Source organism: Euleptes europaea, chromosome 8 (genome assembly GCF_029931775.1).
Source record: "Euleptes europaea isolate rEulEur1 chromosome 8, rEulEur1.hap1, whole genome shotgun sequence".
Taxonomy (NCBI): domain Eukaryota; kingdom Metazoa; phylum Chordata; class Lepidosauria; order Squamata; family Sphaerodactylidae; genus Euleptes; species Euleptes europaea.
In genome coordinates, this window is record NC_079319.1 from 12,202,757 (window position 1) to 12,221,036 (window position 18,280).

Here is an 18,280-nt window from a genome sequence, read left to right on the forward strand (position 1 = left end):
TAGGTGGGGCTGAGAGAGCTGTGACTAGCCCAAGGTCACCCAGCTGGCTTCATGTGTAGGAGTTGTAAAACCAACCCAGTTCACCAGATTAGCCTCCACTGCTCATGTGGAGGAGTGGGGAATCAAACACGGTTCTCCAGATCAGAGTCCACCGCTCCAAACCGCCGCTCTTAACCACTATACCCCGCTGACTCTCCTGTAAACTAAAGTTAAAAAAAAAAATCTGCCCCGGCTTATCGAGCACCAACACAGTTTTTAATGGATGTTACCTGGGACTTTTGCAAATAAAAAAAAATCCTAAAAACAAATATACAGATTGCTGGTTTTGATTTTTTGTGTTTCTCTGTGCCGGGTACTAGCAGGATTCCACCTTCATTTCAAGCAAGCTACGGCTGTTACTCATCACAAGAAAATTTCTGCACTGAGCCAACATTTCCTGCTTTCCACTCCTGTGTGCAACGACATGAAATATTGAATCTAGCATGTATCCGGCGTCCTATACAATTCCCCTAATCCTAAAATAAAGCAAGTCAGCGGGGGGAAAAAAAGAGTTCATGAGGGGTATTCAAGCCAGGGTACAGGGAGCTCCAATGAGGAAGAATGCCAAGCTCCTTTGCAAACTCTTGAGTAAAAACCCTCAAGCTCTGCCATGATCCTCCACAAGAATAATCCGAGGGGGGGGGGCGCGTGCTACTACATGCATACCTGCTAGTCTCAGCAGGAAATATGGCAGCTTGAAGGGCTGTCATATAGAGGAGGGTGCCAAGTTGTTTTCTGTTGCCCCAGAAGGTCGGACCAGAACCGAGTTGAAATTAAATCAGAAGAGTTTCCGTCTCAACATTAGGAAGAATTTTCTAACAGTTATAGCGGTTCCTCAGTGGAACAGGCTTCCTCGGGAGGTGGTGAGCTCTCCTCCCCTGGAGGTTTTTGAGAGGCTAGATGGCCATCTGTCAGCAATGCTGATTCTATGACCTTGGGCAGATGATGGGAGGGAGGGCACCTTGGCCATCTTCTGGGCATGGAGTAGGGGGTCACTGGGGTGTGTGTGGGGGAGGCAGTTGTGAATTTCTTGCATTGTGTGTGGGGGGTTGGACTAGATGACGCTGGTGGTCCCTTCCAACTCTATGATTCTATGGAACCGGAGCACAGACAGGCACAACAAACAGCATCTTAGAAGGGAACTTGGGACAAGCCAGCAGAGAGAGACACCCAGCATCAGGCCCTCCTCAATGTTGGAAGAAATGCTGCTGATGCCACCAGGGTGTGTGAGAAACTGCACACCTGCATGGCACCACTGAGAATCATAGAATCATAGAGTTAGAAGGGACCACCAGGGTCATCTAGTCCAACTCCCTGCACAATGCAGGAAATTAACTACCTCCCCACCCCACACCCCCAGTGACCCCAACCCTCCCCCCACCATGCAGGATCCCACAATCAAAGCACTCCCGACAGATAGCCTCTGCTTAAAGACCTCCAAAGACGGGGACTCCACCACCCTCCGAGGCAGTGCATTCCACCTTCGAACAGCCCTCACCGTCAGGAAGTTCTTCCTAATGTTTAGGTGGAATCGCTTTTCTCTTAGTTTAAATCCATTACTCCGTGTCCTAGTCTTTGGAGCAACAGAGAACAAGCTAGTTCCCTCATCAACATGACATCCCTTCAAATATTTAAACATGGCTATCATGTCTCCATTATAATAACCAGTGTAAAGAAATAGAAGAGAGCAACAAAAAAGGAAGAACAAGAGATCTGTTCCACAAGATCCAAGAAATCAAAGGGAAATTTAAAGCACGGTTAGGCATGCTGAACCTTCTTAAATTGTGGAGCCCAAAACTGGACACAGTATTCCAAGTGAGGTCTGACCAATGCAGAATACAGTGGTAGTATTACTTCCCTTGATCTAGACACAATACTCCTAATTGATGCAGCCCAGAATTGCATTGGCCTTCTTAGCCGCCATATCACACTTCTTAAATACCATCCAGTAATACCCTCAGATTTGGGACTTTCTTCCCTCCTGTAACAGGAATCTGTGGGACCTTAAAGAGTTCCGCGGGGCCTGTAAGACAGGGCTTTTCCACCGGGCCTACAAGTGAAGACAGCTGCAGATACCATCATTACTGGCCTCCCCACCCCCTTCCAACATGAGTGGAAGGGGTGCCACCTGTACGGTGCCCACAGTTTAGTAATTTGCACACCATCTTTGCTATGGGGTCTGTTAATGGGATTTTATTGCTGCTTTTATCGGTTTTATTGGATTGTATGCTACGTTTTGATGCTGTTACTCGCCCTGAGCCAGATTGCTGGGGAGGGCAGAGCGCCAATTTGAAAAATAAATAAATAAATAAATAAATATTGGTGCTTCCATAATGAACAAGTCCTTCCTTACGTTATACATCAGTATTTATTCTTAATCCAAACCCAAATTAACATTAATATTGTTCATTGTCTTTAGCAGAACACACACTAAATATGCAAGTCACAACATACATAGATCAGCATGGGGCCTCTACGTTCATGGGGGCCCCCGGGCAACTGCCCAGCGTGCCCATGTGTTAGGACGGCCCTGCAGGGAACAAAACACTATGTCATTTCTCTAGCTCCATATCATGACCCCTTCCCCAAGGCAGTGTTGCACATCTCCCTCTGTGGATACATAGTGTGGCCATTCAGCCTTGGTGCGTGTGTGTGTGCGGGGGGCCATTCGTGAGACACCACTGTAGTAGGGGGAATTGATGTGAGCGAAGAGGACAGCAGGAAGAGAAACCACTTAGACCCATTGCTTGTGACCTTAACCACAGCTAAAAGATCGGGAACATTTCCTCAGTATCGAGGGAAGGGAGGCTGAACTTCAGTGAGAGAAGCAACCTCCCACAACCTTAATGGAACTTAAAAGTGATCTATGTTTCGGGGAAAATTGTACACATACTTGGCAAATTACCTCGAACTATTTGGGAAAAGAACCGAAAAATCTCACGTTCAGTTCTTCGGCGACGGTTTCACCGGTGTGACGAAACCAGGTAAGAAAACATATTCCGTAATGATGAGAAAATAATCCATCTTCAGCACCCAAAATAATATCACGTGTAGATCAAGGATCCTGGGGGAAAGGGATGAGGAGGAGTACCAGAATTGCCATTTTTTGTTGTTGTTGTTGTCTTCCTCCAAAGGCATTTTATCCAAAGTTGACATTCTTCAGAATTTTTGGCCGGCGTATTAAATCCCACGGCCTTGGATATCCTTGAACGGAAGGAACAGAACTTCAGGAGGCTCCATGGTTGGATCGGTCAAGAAACCAAGACCTTGAAGGAAGAAACAAACAAGAGGAGGTTATTATAGGGAACAGACAGGCACGCGAAAGGAGGGGAAAAAATGCAAATAGGCTGGAAATTGCTCCCCATGCAAGACAAAACAAACTGTCCCATTTTTCCTCCCCAATTAAAAAGTGGAGGGGAAGAGCTGATCTCTCTGTAGGAGGCCAAGGTGCATTTTCTCTACAGGACCCCTGAGAGAAGAAAGACAAGGTTAACTGGAGAGCAAAGGTCGAAAGGGCTTCTCCATCTGTACGTCAGGTCCTTTTAAAATTGCTCCGCTGCCCTGGGGATGGCCATCAAAGTGAAGGGGAGGGAGGGTGAAACCCAATGCTCGTCATGAGCACATCTGGCCGACAGGGCTTCCACGCATTAGCCGTTCCAATGCAAGGATACAGATATGCTAGGGACACTAATGCACCAACGGAAAGGTTTGGCCAGAAAGTGGGCGGACTAGCTCATACCAATGTAAGCACATCTGCTTCGGGTGTGCATCCAAAGAACAGAATGAAGCAGCCTTCCAATTCTTCAACAGAAACCCCTACAGGGCTGCTATCTTCTGTTCCGGCTTAAGAAGAAGAAGCATAGAGTTGAAAGGGGCCACAAAGGCCATCTAGTCCAACCCCCCCTGCTTAATGCAGGATCAGCCTAGGGCATCCCGGACAATTGTTGGTCCAGCCTCTGCTTAAAGACCACCAGTGAGGGGGAGCTCACCACCTCCCTAGGGAGCTGATTCCACTGCCGAACAACTCTTATTGTAAAAAATTTTTTTTCCAATATCCAGCTGGTACCTTTCCTCACACAATTTAAACCCATTATTTCGAGTCCTGTCCTCTGCTGCCAGCAGGAACAGCTCTCTGCCCTCCTCTAAGTGACAGCCCTTCAAATACTTCAAGAGAGCAATCATGTCCCCCCTCAACCTCCTCTTCTCCAGACTGAACATTCCCAACTCCCTCAGCCTTTTCTCGTAGGGCTGGTTTTTATATGCTGACTTTCTCTACCGGTTAAGGGAGAATCATACCAGCATACAATCACCTTCCCTTCCCCTCCCCACAACAGACACCCTGTGAGGTAGGTGGGGCCGAGAGAGCTGTGACTAGCCCAAGGTCACCCAGCTGGCCTTATGTGTAGGAGGGGGGAAACCAACCCAGTTCACCAGATTAGCATCCACTGCTCATGTGGAGGAGTGGGGGAATCAAACCCGGTTCTCCAGATCAGGGTCCACCGTTCCAAACCACAGCTCTTAACCACTACACCACACTGGCTCTCAATTAGATCATACCTAACTGACTTATAATAACTATAAGACAAGGTGGTTGTCGATAGAACATGCAAAGTAGTTGCTCTACCGCTGAATCACAGCTGTTAATGTCCTGCACTGGGCACAGAGTTAGACTAAACAGCCTATCGGGTCCCTTCTAATGATACGATTCTATGGTCTGAAGTTTTTGTCCATTATATCACTCATTAATCCAATTTCAGACCTACCTTATAAACCAGTACTAGCAAAAGACATTCTCATTCTCTCTCTCTCTCTCCCTGTGCCAGTGATGATTTCCATGTCATAGAATCATAGAGTTGGAAGGGACCACCAGGGTCATCTAGTCCGACCGCCTGCACAATGCAGTAAATTTACAACTACCTCCCCCCCACACACACCCAGTGACCCCCACTACATGCCCAGAAGATGGCCATGATGCGTTCCCTCTCATCATCTGCTTAAGGTTATAGAATCAGCATTGCTGACAGATGGCCATCAAGCCTCTGCTTTAAATCTCCAGGGAAGGAGAGCTCACCACCTCCCGAGGAAGCCTGTTCCACTGAGGAACCGCTCTAACTGTTAGAAAATTCTTCCTAATGTCTAGACAGGAACTCTTTTGATTTAATTTCAACCCGTTTTTTCTGGTCCGACCTTCTGGGGCAACAGAAAACAACTCGGCACCCTCCTCTATGTGACAGCCCTTCAAGTACTTGAAGATGGTCATCATATGTCAGGTGAAACAATTTACAAATCCCTTTCCTAATAGGGGGGTGAAGCTTAGGGCAGACAAGAAGCATTCCATAGTCAATACGGTTTATCTCTGGAGGCTGTCCAAGAAAGGGAGGGTGGTTTAGGCCGTTGTGTTTGCACAGGCAGGCCAGGGAGGGAAGGGAAAATGGTCTGATGGTACCCAGAGGCAGTTATCATTCAGGAAAACAACCTTCCTTTTCCACTCATCATGCAAACTTCACCCTACGAGATGAATCAGAACGCACCGGGAATGCTGCGGAAAGAGGGAATTTCTCAGCTTTTGCAAAAGATTTGATTCATCCCTAGCACCTGTCCTCTGACCCCACACTGCCAAACGTTCATATGCTAGAACCGATGTTCTGTTGCTCAGAAATAACATGGACACAGTGCTGCATTGTGGGAGGGGGGGTCACACCCACCGGAAAAATCCAGACATTGCTTTTGTCTAGGGGGGAAGGGGAAACAGTGATTCAAAGCGACAGATGTTCACAGATGAGCAAATGTCCATCATATCATTCAAACCTATTAAAATTCCTCTCCCTCTTCTTCCAAGTAACAAAAGATTCTCTCCTCTCCGCCCCCCTTTTAATCTTCACAACAACCTTGCGAGGAGTGGACAGGGAGAAGCTTTTCTCCTTCTTTTCATAATACTGGAAAGCGGGATAATCTACTGAAACTGGAGGATGAGAGATTCAAAGCAGATTAAAAGGGGAGTGTTTTCTTCACACAACGCATAGTAAAAGTGTGGAACTCCCTACCCCAGGATGTGGTGATGGCTGCCTGCCAATCTGGAAGGCTTTAAGAAGGGAGTGGACATGTTCATGGAGGAGACCATGGCTACTGGTCAAAGTGAATACTAGTCATGACGCATACTTATTCTCTCCAGGATCAGAGGAGCATGCCTGTTATACTAGGTGCTGTGGGTTTCGTAAACGGCTAATTGAAAACCTTTCCCCATAGATCTTTCCTCCTCTTCTTCAAATCATCCTTCCCAGAATCATCAACTTTTATTATTTTATTTCATTATTTTAACATAACTTCGATTTTTTTTCCAGAGCTGATATTGTATCAAAATAAAACTTGATTGATACTAGTCATGGTGCATACCTATTCTCTCTAGTATCAGAGGAGCATGCCTATTATTTTGGGTGTGGTGGAAAACAGGCAGGACGGTGCTGCTGCAGTCATCTTGTTTGTGGGCTTCCTAGAGGCACCTGGTTGGCCACTGGGTGAACAGACTGCTGGACTTGATGGACCTTGGTCTGATCCAGCAGGGCCTTTCTTATGCTCTTATGAGGTAGAGCTAACCTGAGAGACATCCCTTAACGCATCACAGTCGAGCGTGAATTTGAACTCAAGTCTGTACAGTCTGATGACGATGATGAAATTATTAAACTGTATTCCAAAAGGAAAAGGTGAGCAGAGCAGGCTATCAATTTACACCAGGAAATCCTTACTGACAATAAATAACGCTGCCAGCCTTATTTTTCCTAGACACAAGTGTGGCCGTGTTCTCTCTCCCTTTGATTGATTTAGAAAGATTTTATGCCATACTTTTCTCAGAGACTCAAAGTAATTTACTGCAGAAGGAAGCAAAACAGAAAACAAAAGGTTGGAGGGGAAAATAAGATCAAACGAAAAGGAATTACAATAAGCCAACCGCAATAAAAGAATGAATCAAAAGCAAGTGTGGATTCAACAGAAACAATAACAAATTCCAGAGGGGTGCATTTGCTATTCTGTAGCTGCAAAAGCAAACAAGAGTCTTGTGAAGATTATTCTAGTGTGCCTTTCCATCTGATGCAAGGATATGGGCAAGTGAAAAATAGTGCAGGGCTTGGCTAGTGATGAATTAAGAAGGAGAGTTGGTTTTTATACGCAGAATTTCTTTACCACTTAAGGGAGAATCAAACCAGCTTACAACCACCTTCCCTTCCCCACAACAGACACCCTGTGAGGTAGGTGGGGCTGGGAGAGTGTGACTAGCCCAAGGTCACCCAGCTGGCTTCATGTGTAGGAGTGGGGAAACAAATCCAGTTCACCGGATTAGCCTCCGCCGCTCATGTTGGAGGAGTGGGGAATCAAATCCGGTTCTCCAGATCAGAGTCCATCGCTCCAAACCATCACTCCTTAACCACTACGCCATGCTGGTAACTGCCACCAGCCTAGGTGGACTTCAAAAAGCCATTAGACATTTTTACACAGGATGAATCTATGAGCAGCTACTAAGCGTAAGTAAAGAGATCCTCAGGGTACCCCAGATCCCAACAAGAGGGGAATGCTGTTGCCCATCTTGTGTGCTTCCCAGAGAAGAGTGATCTGAGGTGGGGGGGGGGGAGAGACGTCCAGGTTGCATGGACCTTGGTCTCCCAGCAAGGCAACTGGTATATTCTTATCATTTGGCCTGCTTTGAATCATTAGAAGGGAACGCACACAAGATTGTCATCTGAAGCCCTTAAAGAAATATGTTCTTCCATTGGTGGGGTGTCACAGAATTGCTCCATGGAACAGAGTAACATTTGGAAATCCTTGGGAAGGGATTGAATGAGGAATAATGCCCAGTCCTGGGGTAGACCAAACAAGCAAAATCAATGTTGTTCAAACTGTCACTATAAGCAACCAATACAACACTAGGCTATAATAATATTATATATTGTGTTCACTACGAATTTCTATCGAACATGACAGTAATGTATAGAAAGTAAAGTATTCATACAATCCCCAACATTTGCAGTTAAAAAGATCAATGAGCAGGCGATATGAAAGACCTTTTCCCCTTCCAGCCAGAGCAGACAACACTCAGCTTGATGGGCCAATGGTCTGACTCAATACAAGGCAGCTTTGGGTGCACACGTGGAATCTAGGTTCAAATCAATGATCAACCCAAAAAACTCCCTGGGTGGCTTCGGGTATGTGATCTCAGCAAACTTGCAAGCTTGCGGTAATGGCAAAGTAAGAATGAGAAGTGGGAGGGGGTTTTGTATCCTGGAAATAGCATGCTGATAAAGCATCACGCATCATCATCTATGTTCTAACTGTTAGAGCGGTTCCTCAGTGGAACCGGCTTCCTCGGGAGGTGGTAAGCTCTCCTTCCCTGGAGGTTTTGAAGCAGAGGCTAGATGGCTATCTGTCTGCAATGCTGATTCTATGACTTTAAGCAGATGGTGAGAGGGAGGGCATCTTGGCCACCTTCTGGGCATGGAGTAGGGGTCACTGGGGGGAGGGTAGTTGTGAATTTCCCACATTGTGCAGAGGGTTGGACTAGATTACCCTGGTGGTCCCTTCCAACTCTATGATTCTGTGATTCTATGTACAGGTTACTGAGTAAAACAGAAGCAAAATGTCAAAATTGGACCAAAAAAATTGAATCCATAAGGGCTAACCCTAGTGGTGGTAGAAAGTGCCGTCAAGTGGCAGCTGACTTATGGCAATGCCATAAAGTTTCCGAAGCAAGAGACGTACAGAGGTGATTTGCTGTTGCCTACCTCTGTGTAGCAACCATGAATTTCTATGGTGGTCTCCCATCTAAGTTCTAACCAGGGCCAACCCTGCTTAGCTTCTCAGATCTGACAAGATCAGGCTAGCCAGGGCCATCCAGATCAGGCAGGCCAGCCCTACACAGGAATAAATACATATTTCAATCTGCAGGCCGCAAATTCATCCAAGAAACCAGCCCACTTAAAACTTTTCTAAATCTGGCAAGTAGATGCCAAACATACATCTGAAGCTGCCTTACGCTGAGTCAGATCAATGGTCTGCCAAAGTCAGCAATTTCTACTCAAAACGGCAGCAGCTCCCCAGGGAGTCAGGTCAAAGTGTTTCCCATCACCTTGCATCCTTTCCACTGGAGGCCCTAGGGACTGAACCTGGGACCTTCTGCATGCCAAGCTGAGCCACAGGAATGGCACGGCGATTCTTAAAAGGAGAATTGATGGAAGAATCTCAGAAGAAATGGGCGTCTTATTGTGAATATGCAAAACTTAAGGTGTAATACAGAAAAGTAGAAGTTAGCAGATATCAGTATTTAGATGTATAGTAATAGGCATATCCTATGGTACAAGCTGAAACGATTAGATAACCGATTCATATGAATTAAAAAGTAGAAATAGAGAGAGTAGCGATGCCAGAAGGGGAGAATGAGCTTAATCAAGAATCGTTATAATAAATATTGTACAATCTTTAAGTTGAGAATGGGAAAGTAATTGGAATAGTTAGGAATGTAATAATAATAAAAGCAGATATAGTAGCAATATATTAAGTAGATTATCTTTTTTTTTATGATATAAAATGCGAGTTTTTGTAATTGTTTAGGCAATTGTTTACTGGAACCCCGAGAAGAGTGGGGGGGAGAAAGGCTGTGTAAATGTGTATGTTTGTTATCGTTTTGTCTGTTTGATAAAAATTTTAATAAAATATGGTGTTGTTGTTTTTTTAAAGGAATGACACTGAGATTCTGAAAGGGATTTGGTTCCTTCTCCTGTCCCTTACATGGCCAGCAGACCTCAGCCCTGAAGAGCAAAGCAACAGAGAGGAAGAGCAAAGCAACAGAGAGGTTATTTACACAAACCGGTTCCCACATTGCAACAGGATGAACTACGTGGAAAGCGCTTCTGTGGATATTCAAGGCCTCGCCAGAGCAAGCCAATCACCCTGTTTATTTTAACCCAAGCTTGAGTCAGCAAATGCCTCCTATGACGCTGGCAAACTATTTCAAGCTTAACCTGCAAGCACTGAAAAGAGGGCGGTGGAGGAGGAGTCGAATCTTCCTCTTAGAAGCAAAAACACCCAGTCATCACCTTCGCATTTAAACAACAGCCATCAGAGGGGTGTATTTCAGATATTACACGAGACAGATCGGGTGTCCGTCTACAACATTTTTTAAAAAATCTGGTTCGTCTCCCAAGGAGCTCAGAGAACTATACATGGTTCTCCCTTCTGAACCTGAGGTGTCAGGTGGGGTCCCATAGGGCCCCGTTCTGGGCCCAGTACTTTTCAGCATTTTTATAAATGATCTGGATGAAGGGGGTGGAGGGACTACTCATTACATTTGCAGATGGCACCAAATTGGGAGGAGTAGCGAATACCCCGGAAGGTAAAGGTAGAATTCAACCAGATCTGAACACAGTGGGAAAGGAGGTGGATGTGAACAAGATGCAATTCGACCAGGACAAGCAGACAATGCTGACCTTGATGCACCAGTGGACTGATTCAGGATAATGCCGGGTACCCAAGGTTGGGTGGGATAAATAAAATAGATAAAGAAAATATAATTTATTTAAGGCGCTATGGCAGGATAAAAAATATTTTAAAATATTGTTAAAACAGCACAATGGCATATCCTAAGTTGATATACTATAACCACATGCCAGACATGTTTTGGCCTGTTTGGCCTTCCTCAGTGGTCAACAGATACCCATGTAAAACATACACACATATTTACAGATCTATAAACATATACAGACAATTATATATCAGACCAGGCATGTATGTAGGTTGTATAGTATATTTTCAATTATACAAACATCTGGTTGGATTGTCTACAAGTTGTTACACTGGGCTGTCTATGTCTCCCATAAAAAAAAAAATTGTGTGCAATTATCAACCAGGTAAAACAGTGTCACAATTTTTATTTCTTTTATCCCACCCAACCTTGGATACCCAGCTTCTGTTTTTCAGTTTGGTCTCACTCCCCTTCTCTTTTTTCCCTGATTCAGGATAAGGCGGCTTCATGTGTTTGTGTGACTCCCGTTACCTGTCAGGTGAGTTGCAGGTAACCTATACCCTCCTTTGGGTCGGCACTGTCCATGTATCTTATGCCCTTCTTCAGGACGGAACTGTCCATGTATCAAAACTAAACTGGGCCTCGCCTTTCACAATGGCCCAAGAGTTGTGGATGCACCCAACAGTGCGGCTTCGTAATTCAAGGAGCCCTTCCGCCTTTCTCACAGTGTATGGCACAACATCTGGGCATCACCAGATAAATCAAACCGAAACAATGCGAGGAAAGCAGAGACACGCCAACATCCACATTAATTAAACTCAGATGTTACCCCAGCAGTAGAATTTACTGCCTTAGGCTGTGGACCTAAGCGATTACTTGGAATTAAGTTCCCTTGAGAAGGACAGGGCCTACTTCCAGAGAAAGGTGAGTACTTAAAAAAAACAAAAAGATTTGCACTTCAAAAAGGGTTCCTGACAGTTTGACAGAAAAATTGATTTCCAAATCTACAGGGCCTTTGACAAAGGGTCTCAAAAGCTCTCAGGGCCTGGCAAAAGTTGTCAACAGAAACCTCTCCCTAACAAAAGCAAATGGGCATCTTAATTGTCCGGGGATGACTCAACCACTCCCTTCAGAAAGCACCCACTGGAGTCCTGCTTGCCTCTCTGATGGACAAGGGTGAGAAATAGACAAGGGTGAGAAATGGCCAAGGCAAACTCCCCCCAACCAATCTTCTGTCACAAAAGAAAGCAAGAGATTACAGAGGTGGAGAAAGTGCCAAAGCAGGACTACCTACAGCTGAACATCAAGAAAACATAAGTAATGACTACAGGAGAAGGACTCAACCTTAAGGTTGACAATGAGGAAATTGAAATTGCTCAAGGCTTTCTATTCCTTGGCTCCATCATCAACCAAAAGGGAGACTGTAGCCAAGAAATCAGAAGGAGATTGAGACTGGGAAGGGCCGCCATGAAGGAGCTAGAAAAGAAAGCTAGAAAAGATTCTAAAGTGAAAGGATGTGTCACAGGCAACCAAAATCAAGTTAATTCATGCCATTGTATTCCCTATTACTATGTATGGGTGTGAGAGCTGGACAATGAAGAAAGTACATTCTTTTGAAATGTGGTGTTGGAGGAGAGTGTTATGGATACTCTGGACCGCCAAAAAAACCAAATCAGTGGGTTATAGATCAAATCAAGCCTAAACTGTCCCTAGAAGCTCAAATGACTAAACTGAGGCTATCGTACTTTGAGGCTATCATACTTAAGAGAAGACAAGAATCACTGAAAAGATAATCGTGCTAGGAAAAGTTGAAGGCAGCAGGAAAAGAGGAAGACCCTACAAGAGATGGATTGACTCTGGAAAGGAAGCCGCAGCCCTCAGTTTGCAAGACCTGAGCAAGGCTGTTAAAGATGGGACGTTTTCCAGGACATTGATTCACAGGGTCTCCATGAGTCGGAAGCGACTTGACGGCACTTAACACACACACAACACCCGATAAACCTTTGAGAATCACACTGATATCCACCAGGTTGCAAAAACCCTCCCAGATGCCAGCCAAGATACAATCATTTCCCACGGGTGGGGCACAGCCAGGGAGTTCTTGTCTTGCTTTAAAGGGCTTAATTGTATTGAGGGGAGGGGGAGACCGGAGCCACTTCCATGATAGCAAACTCCATATACAAACAAAGAGAGCTGTCTGCATTTAGAAGTAATCTGAGTGGTCAAGGTTATTGCCTCACTCGACCAACACCCAGGCCATCCCCTGCTCACCTGAATTCCTTCAACAGAACTGAGAATTTCAATTGGTGGTTTTTGCAAAGATTTTAAATGACAACAGGGCTTAGATAAATGGGGTTTCTCCCTCCCCAGTCCCCCACCCAACACAAACAGGCCACAATTTGCAAGCTATTGAGGAACATTCCAGTAATTTTCAGCAATGCAAATTGAGGCTTGTTAATGGCAAATTAAGGTTTTAACCCCCAGGAGGGTACCCTAGACAAGATCAAGACCAGATAATGCAGATTACACAGGGTGTTTTCCCCAATCATTGCATATTTTAACATTAGGGGTATCCATGTTTGGCTCCTACGAAACTTTCAAAGCTAGTAGTGCATTTTCTTCCTAGAATCACCAAAATATATCACAACACAGCAGGCAAGCTTTTGAGATCCCCAGAACACTTTTGGCACTTGAGATATTCAGTACAAAAGACAAAGGAGGAGGTAAAAGTAATGGTAAAAGTCCCCTGTGCAAGCACCGGGTCATTCCTGACCCATGGGGTGACATCACATCCCGACATTTACTAGGCAGACTTTGTTTCAAGGGGTGGTTTGCCAGTGCCTTCCCCAGTCATCTTCCTTTTACCCCCAGCAAGCAGGGTACTCATTTTACCGACCTGGAAGGATGGAAGGCTGAGTCAACCTTGAGCCGCCTACCTGAAACCGACTTTCGTCGGGATCGAACTCAGGTCGTGAGCAGAGCTTGGACTGCAGTACTGCAGCTTACCACTCTGCGCCATGGGGAGGAAAGAGAAAAAGATGTTCCAGGCCATGATAAAAGGACCCCAGACAATCATGACAGGAAAGGTTGGGGGCAGGAGGAAAAGAGGAAGACCCAACAAGAGATGGATTGACTCAATAAAGGAAACCACGGCTCTCCGTTTGCAAGACCTGAGGAAGGCTGTCAAAGATAGGACATTTTGGAGGACTTTCATTCATAGGGTCGCCATGAGTCGGAAGCGACTTGAGGGCACTTAACACACATATTGTGATTATTTGTATTTGTTGTTACTGTTCCACCGGTGGCTTAAGGGCACTTTTCACTGATCTTTTCGGCATGCTTTTCATGCTGGTTCCAGACCTGGAGCTATCCCCCGTGACCTCAGGTGTTACACAGTGCGAGACTGTAAGAAAACCCATCTCGGCTGCTGCTTCCCCCCCCCCAATAAAAAAAAACAACTCACCTTAAAAAGAGGCCAACGTCGCAAGGCATAAATTAAATTCCTTCCTAGAGAAGGCACGCCCCGAGCGTTGCCAGTCTCATTTGAATAATGAAACACGACTTCAAAGGATATGCTACCAAGATATGATGTGCTTTTAAGTTCGGAAGAGAGGTTTGGGCTGATGGAAAAACCTGCTAAGGGTGGAGATATAATGCCACTCATTCAAGGTCTGTGATCCTGGTTTATGGAGATTGTAAAAGCAATGCAAAAGCACTCTTGGCTGTATTGTATCGCGCAGCCTTGTAAATAACTGTGCAGGGAAACACCTCCTGCTCCTAAGAGCAGCAGACTCTAATCTGGAGAACAGGGTTTGATTCCCCACTCCTCCACATGAAGCCAGCTGGGTGACCCTGGGCTTGTCACAGTTCTCTTCGAGCTCTCTCAGCCTCACCTACCTCACAAGGTGTCTGTTGTGGGGAGACGAAGCTGTTTAACTTGGAAAGAGGGCGGTTAAGGGGAGACATGATAGAGGTCTATAAAATGATGCATGGTATGGAGAGAGTGTACAGGGAGAAACTTTTCTCCCTCTCTCATAATCCTAGAACGTGGGGTCATCTGCTGAAGGTGGAGGGTGAGAGATTCAAAACAGGTAAAAGGAAGTATTTCTTCACACAACGGATTGTTAAATTGTGGAACTCCCTGCCCCAGGATGTGGTGATAGCTGCCAACTTGGAAGGCTTTAAGAGGAGAGTGGACAGGGTCATGGAGGAGAGGGGTATTCATGGCTAGCCATGATGCATACCTATTCTCTCTAGTATCAGAGGAGCATACTAGTTAAAATGGAGCTACTAGTTAAAATGGATACTAGTCATGATGCATACCTATTCTCTCCAGGATCAGAGGAGCATGCCTATTATTTTAGGTGCCGTGGAACACAGGCAGGACAATGCTGCTGCAGTCGTCTTGTTTGTGGGCTTCCTAGACGCCCCTGGTTGGCCACTGTGTGAACAGACTGCTGGACTTGATGGACCTTGGTCTGATCCAGCATGGCCTTTCTTATGTTCTTATGTAACTTCCCCCACATTAGTACCCAAGCAAGAATTAGTATCCCTGTCTGCCACATAACAACCCTAATTTTGTTCCATGCCAAACAGATGACTTATACAGGTGACTTTTCTCCCATCTAGGAGCCCTGTGGCGCAGAGTGGTAAGCTGCAGTCCTGCAGTCCAAGCTCTGCTCATGACCTGAGTTCGATCCCGACGGAAGTCGGTTTCAGGTAGCCGGCTCAAGGTTGACTCAGCCTTCCATCCTTCCGAGGTCGGTAAAATGAGTACCCAGCTTGCTGGGGGTAAAGGGAAGATGACTGGGGAAGGCACTGGCAAACCACCCCGTAAACAAAGTCTGCCTTGGAAACGTCGGGATGTGACGTCACCCTATGGGTCGGGAATGACCTGGTGCTTGCGCAGGGGACCTTTTCCTTTTTCTCCCATCAGGACTTTTCTGCTTTATGCTGAATGATTTCCCACCCTACCCAGTGGTTGTACACTCAGGTGACCAAGTGACAGGATCACCAAACAATTTTACCCATCTCAGAAAGACGCTGCTGTTGACATGGTCTTTGTACGGACAAATAACCTGAGTTGTGCAAACTATGGCTACCGCACAGGATGAAAACCGCACAACGATTAATGATGCAGGAGCCTCGTTCCGCCGCCACCTTCACATCTGTCCAAAACTCGTGCGGAATCAATGCGCAGGAGCGGATTACAGGCAAAACTGTCTCGGCCGTGCTGCCGAGCCCTTTGGCAGAAGGTACAGCCAACTGTCAAAACAATTATGACAGCAGAGGCGAGCCGATATTCCAGCCGGCCCGAGAGAGACACAAAGCTGGAGCGTGTCTGCGGTCGAGGCACAATTTGTCCCTGCCCCTCCTTCCTTAAGGAGGCTTTTCAACCACAGGTGCCTCTGAACGGCTCCATTTTTGCATCAGAACATCAAAAGAGGATGCCTCACTTATCTCTACCGCCCGCCCTGCAAAGATACTTAAATGATTAGTTCAAGGGCAAGGGCTGTTGTGCAGAGTTGTCTTCCAGACACCACCCAAGAGTCTGAAAACAAAAGAAAAAAGAAAAAAACTGCTGATTCAGCCTTGCGGGTGAACTTGCTTCAGTGTGGGAACCCGACCCACATCGCCTGAGTGTTCGCCTTTGTTCTTGCTACATCTACGGATTTTCACCTGGTATTATTTGTTTACTTCGTTTCTTTCTTCACCCCAAACGGCTTACATCTTTCTCCTGTCCTCCATTTTATCTTCACAACCCCGGGAGGTAGATTAGGCTGAGAGCAAGCTTCCAGGGCGGGAGGAGGGGGATTCGAACCCAGGTCTCCCAGATCCTAAGCCGGCACTCTAACCACTACGCCACAATGGCTCTCGCTGGATACTCAGACTGGCAGTGGCTCTCCAGGGTCCCAGGTTGAGGTCTTTCACATCACCTAGTGAGAGCCAGCGTGTTGTAGCGGTTATGAGTGGCAGATTTGATTCCCCACTCCTCCACATGAAGCCGACTGGGTGAGCCAGGGCTAGTCACAGTTCTCTCTGAACTCTCTCAGCCTCACCTACCTTACAAGGTGCCTGTTGTGGGGAGGGGAAAGGAAAGTGATTGTAAGCTGCTTTGAGACTCCTAAAAGGTAGAGAAAAGCGGGGTATAAAAACCAACTCTTTTTTTCTTCTTCTTTGCATGTTCACGAAGCCACATTCACCCAACTTCTTTCCCCTCGCCTGTTTCTTTCTAAAGATCTCCCCAGCTTTAAAACTGCAGCCGTGAAAACTCCACTGACGCAAACCCAGCCAGGTTGTGGGTCTCTGCCAAAAACAATCCATATGCTGAGCCAAAGAACCTCACACCAAAGAGTTCCTTTAACAAGATTACATTCCCCCAGAGAACAGAAACATCGAAAGCATCATTCTTAACTGCTGCAGTTTGCTAGCTCTCTCCCCCCAGCTCTCTCCCCCCTTCTTCCCTATGGCGAGGCTGTTATCTTGCATGCTTTTTGATGTCCTGATCCAACCCAGCGCAGGCCCTTAACAAATGCAATCAATTCGGGACTTGCATGCAACCTTTTGCATTGGGGGCGAGTTTTCAAACAAAGCTTGCAGGAGCCTGGTAGCCCCTAAAAGAGGTCCCCCCTCCCCTCAGTTCTAGCAGAAATTTTGTGGACGAGAGCTCACTTCAACAGATGCTCGGGATATGTCCTCTGATATTGCGCGTCTAAGACACGCTAAGAAAAGCAAGAGTGTGGCACTGCTGTGCCAAGTTTAAATGTAAATCAAGGATAATATAGAGGCAATTCATAACCCCTAGTCTCCTCGTTTTAGGTGGATTAGCACCTCTACCAGCAGAGGAATGCCTGCTTGTGTTTTTTTCCCCAAATCTCAGCAAATGCAATCAAATGTCTTGATGCAATCTAGTTCAGCAGTTTCACACTGATTCTCCCTTTGAAGTCATTTCCTTGGAATGGTGACGATTAGGTCACTATCAGTGTGTCCTGGATGAAAGGGAAAATCACAAACAGATTGGTTCTGGTTGCCCCACCCACCCCCACCTTTTCCAGTTGCATGAGAGGTAGACATTCAAAGGGTGAAGAGGTAGACATTCAACAGGTGAAGACCCACTTAACTGGATTTCTGTGCTGAAAGCACGAAGTCATGTCTGAGACAGTGGGAGAACATTTCGTTTTCATTCTAGGAGTGGTATTTGGTTACATACATGCAGCGGAGCTCTGACCTGGATGGCCCAGGCTAGCCCGATCTTGTTAGAACTCAGAAGCTAAGCGGGGTCAGCCTGGCCAGAACTTGGACAGGAAACCATCAAGGAAATCTAGGGTTGCTACCTAGAGACAGGCAATGGCAAACCATCTCTGAATGTCTCTTGACTTGAAAACTCTATAGGGCAGGGATGGGGAACCTCAGGCCCGGGGCCGTATGCGGCCCCCGAGGACATTTTTTGTGGCCCTTGGGAGCTCCGGAGCCCTGCCGCAGAGGCGCAGCACAGGGCAGCCCTCCCTGAGGGTGTTCCTGGGGCCACGGCTTGCAGGGGCGCTGCGGCACCCTTTGGACTGCCTCTTGCCGACTGACGGCTGTTGGTCGGCGAGAGGAGGGGGAGGGACACTTCCTCCAAGGCTGCCCCCTATAGCCGCGGCGTGCAGGAATGCCGGGGCACACTGTAAGCCCCTCTTGCTGCCTGTCGGCTGTTGAGCAGTGAGCCGGAGCGGGGGAAAGAGGCCCGTGGCT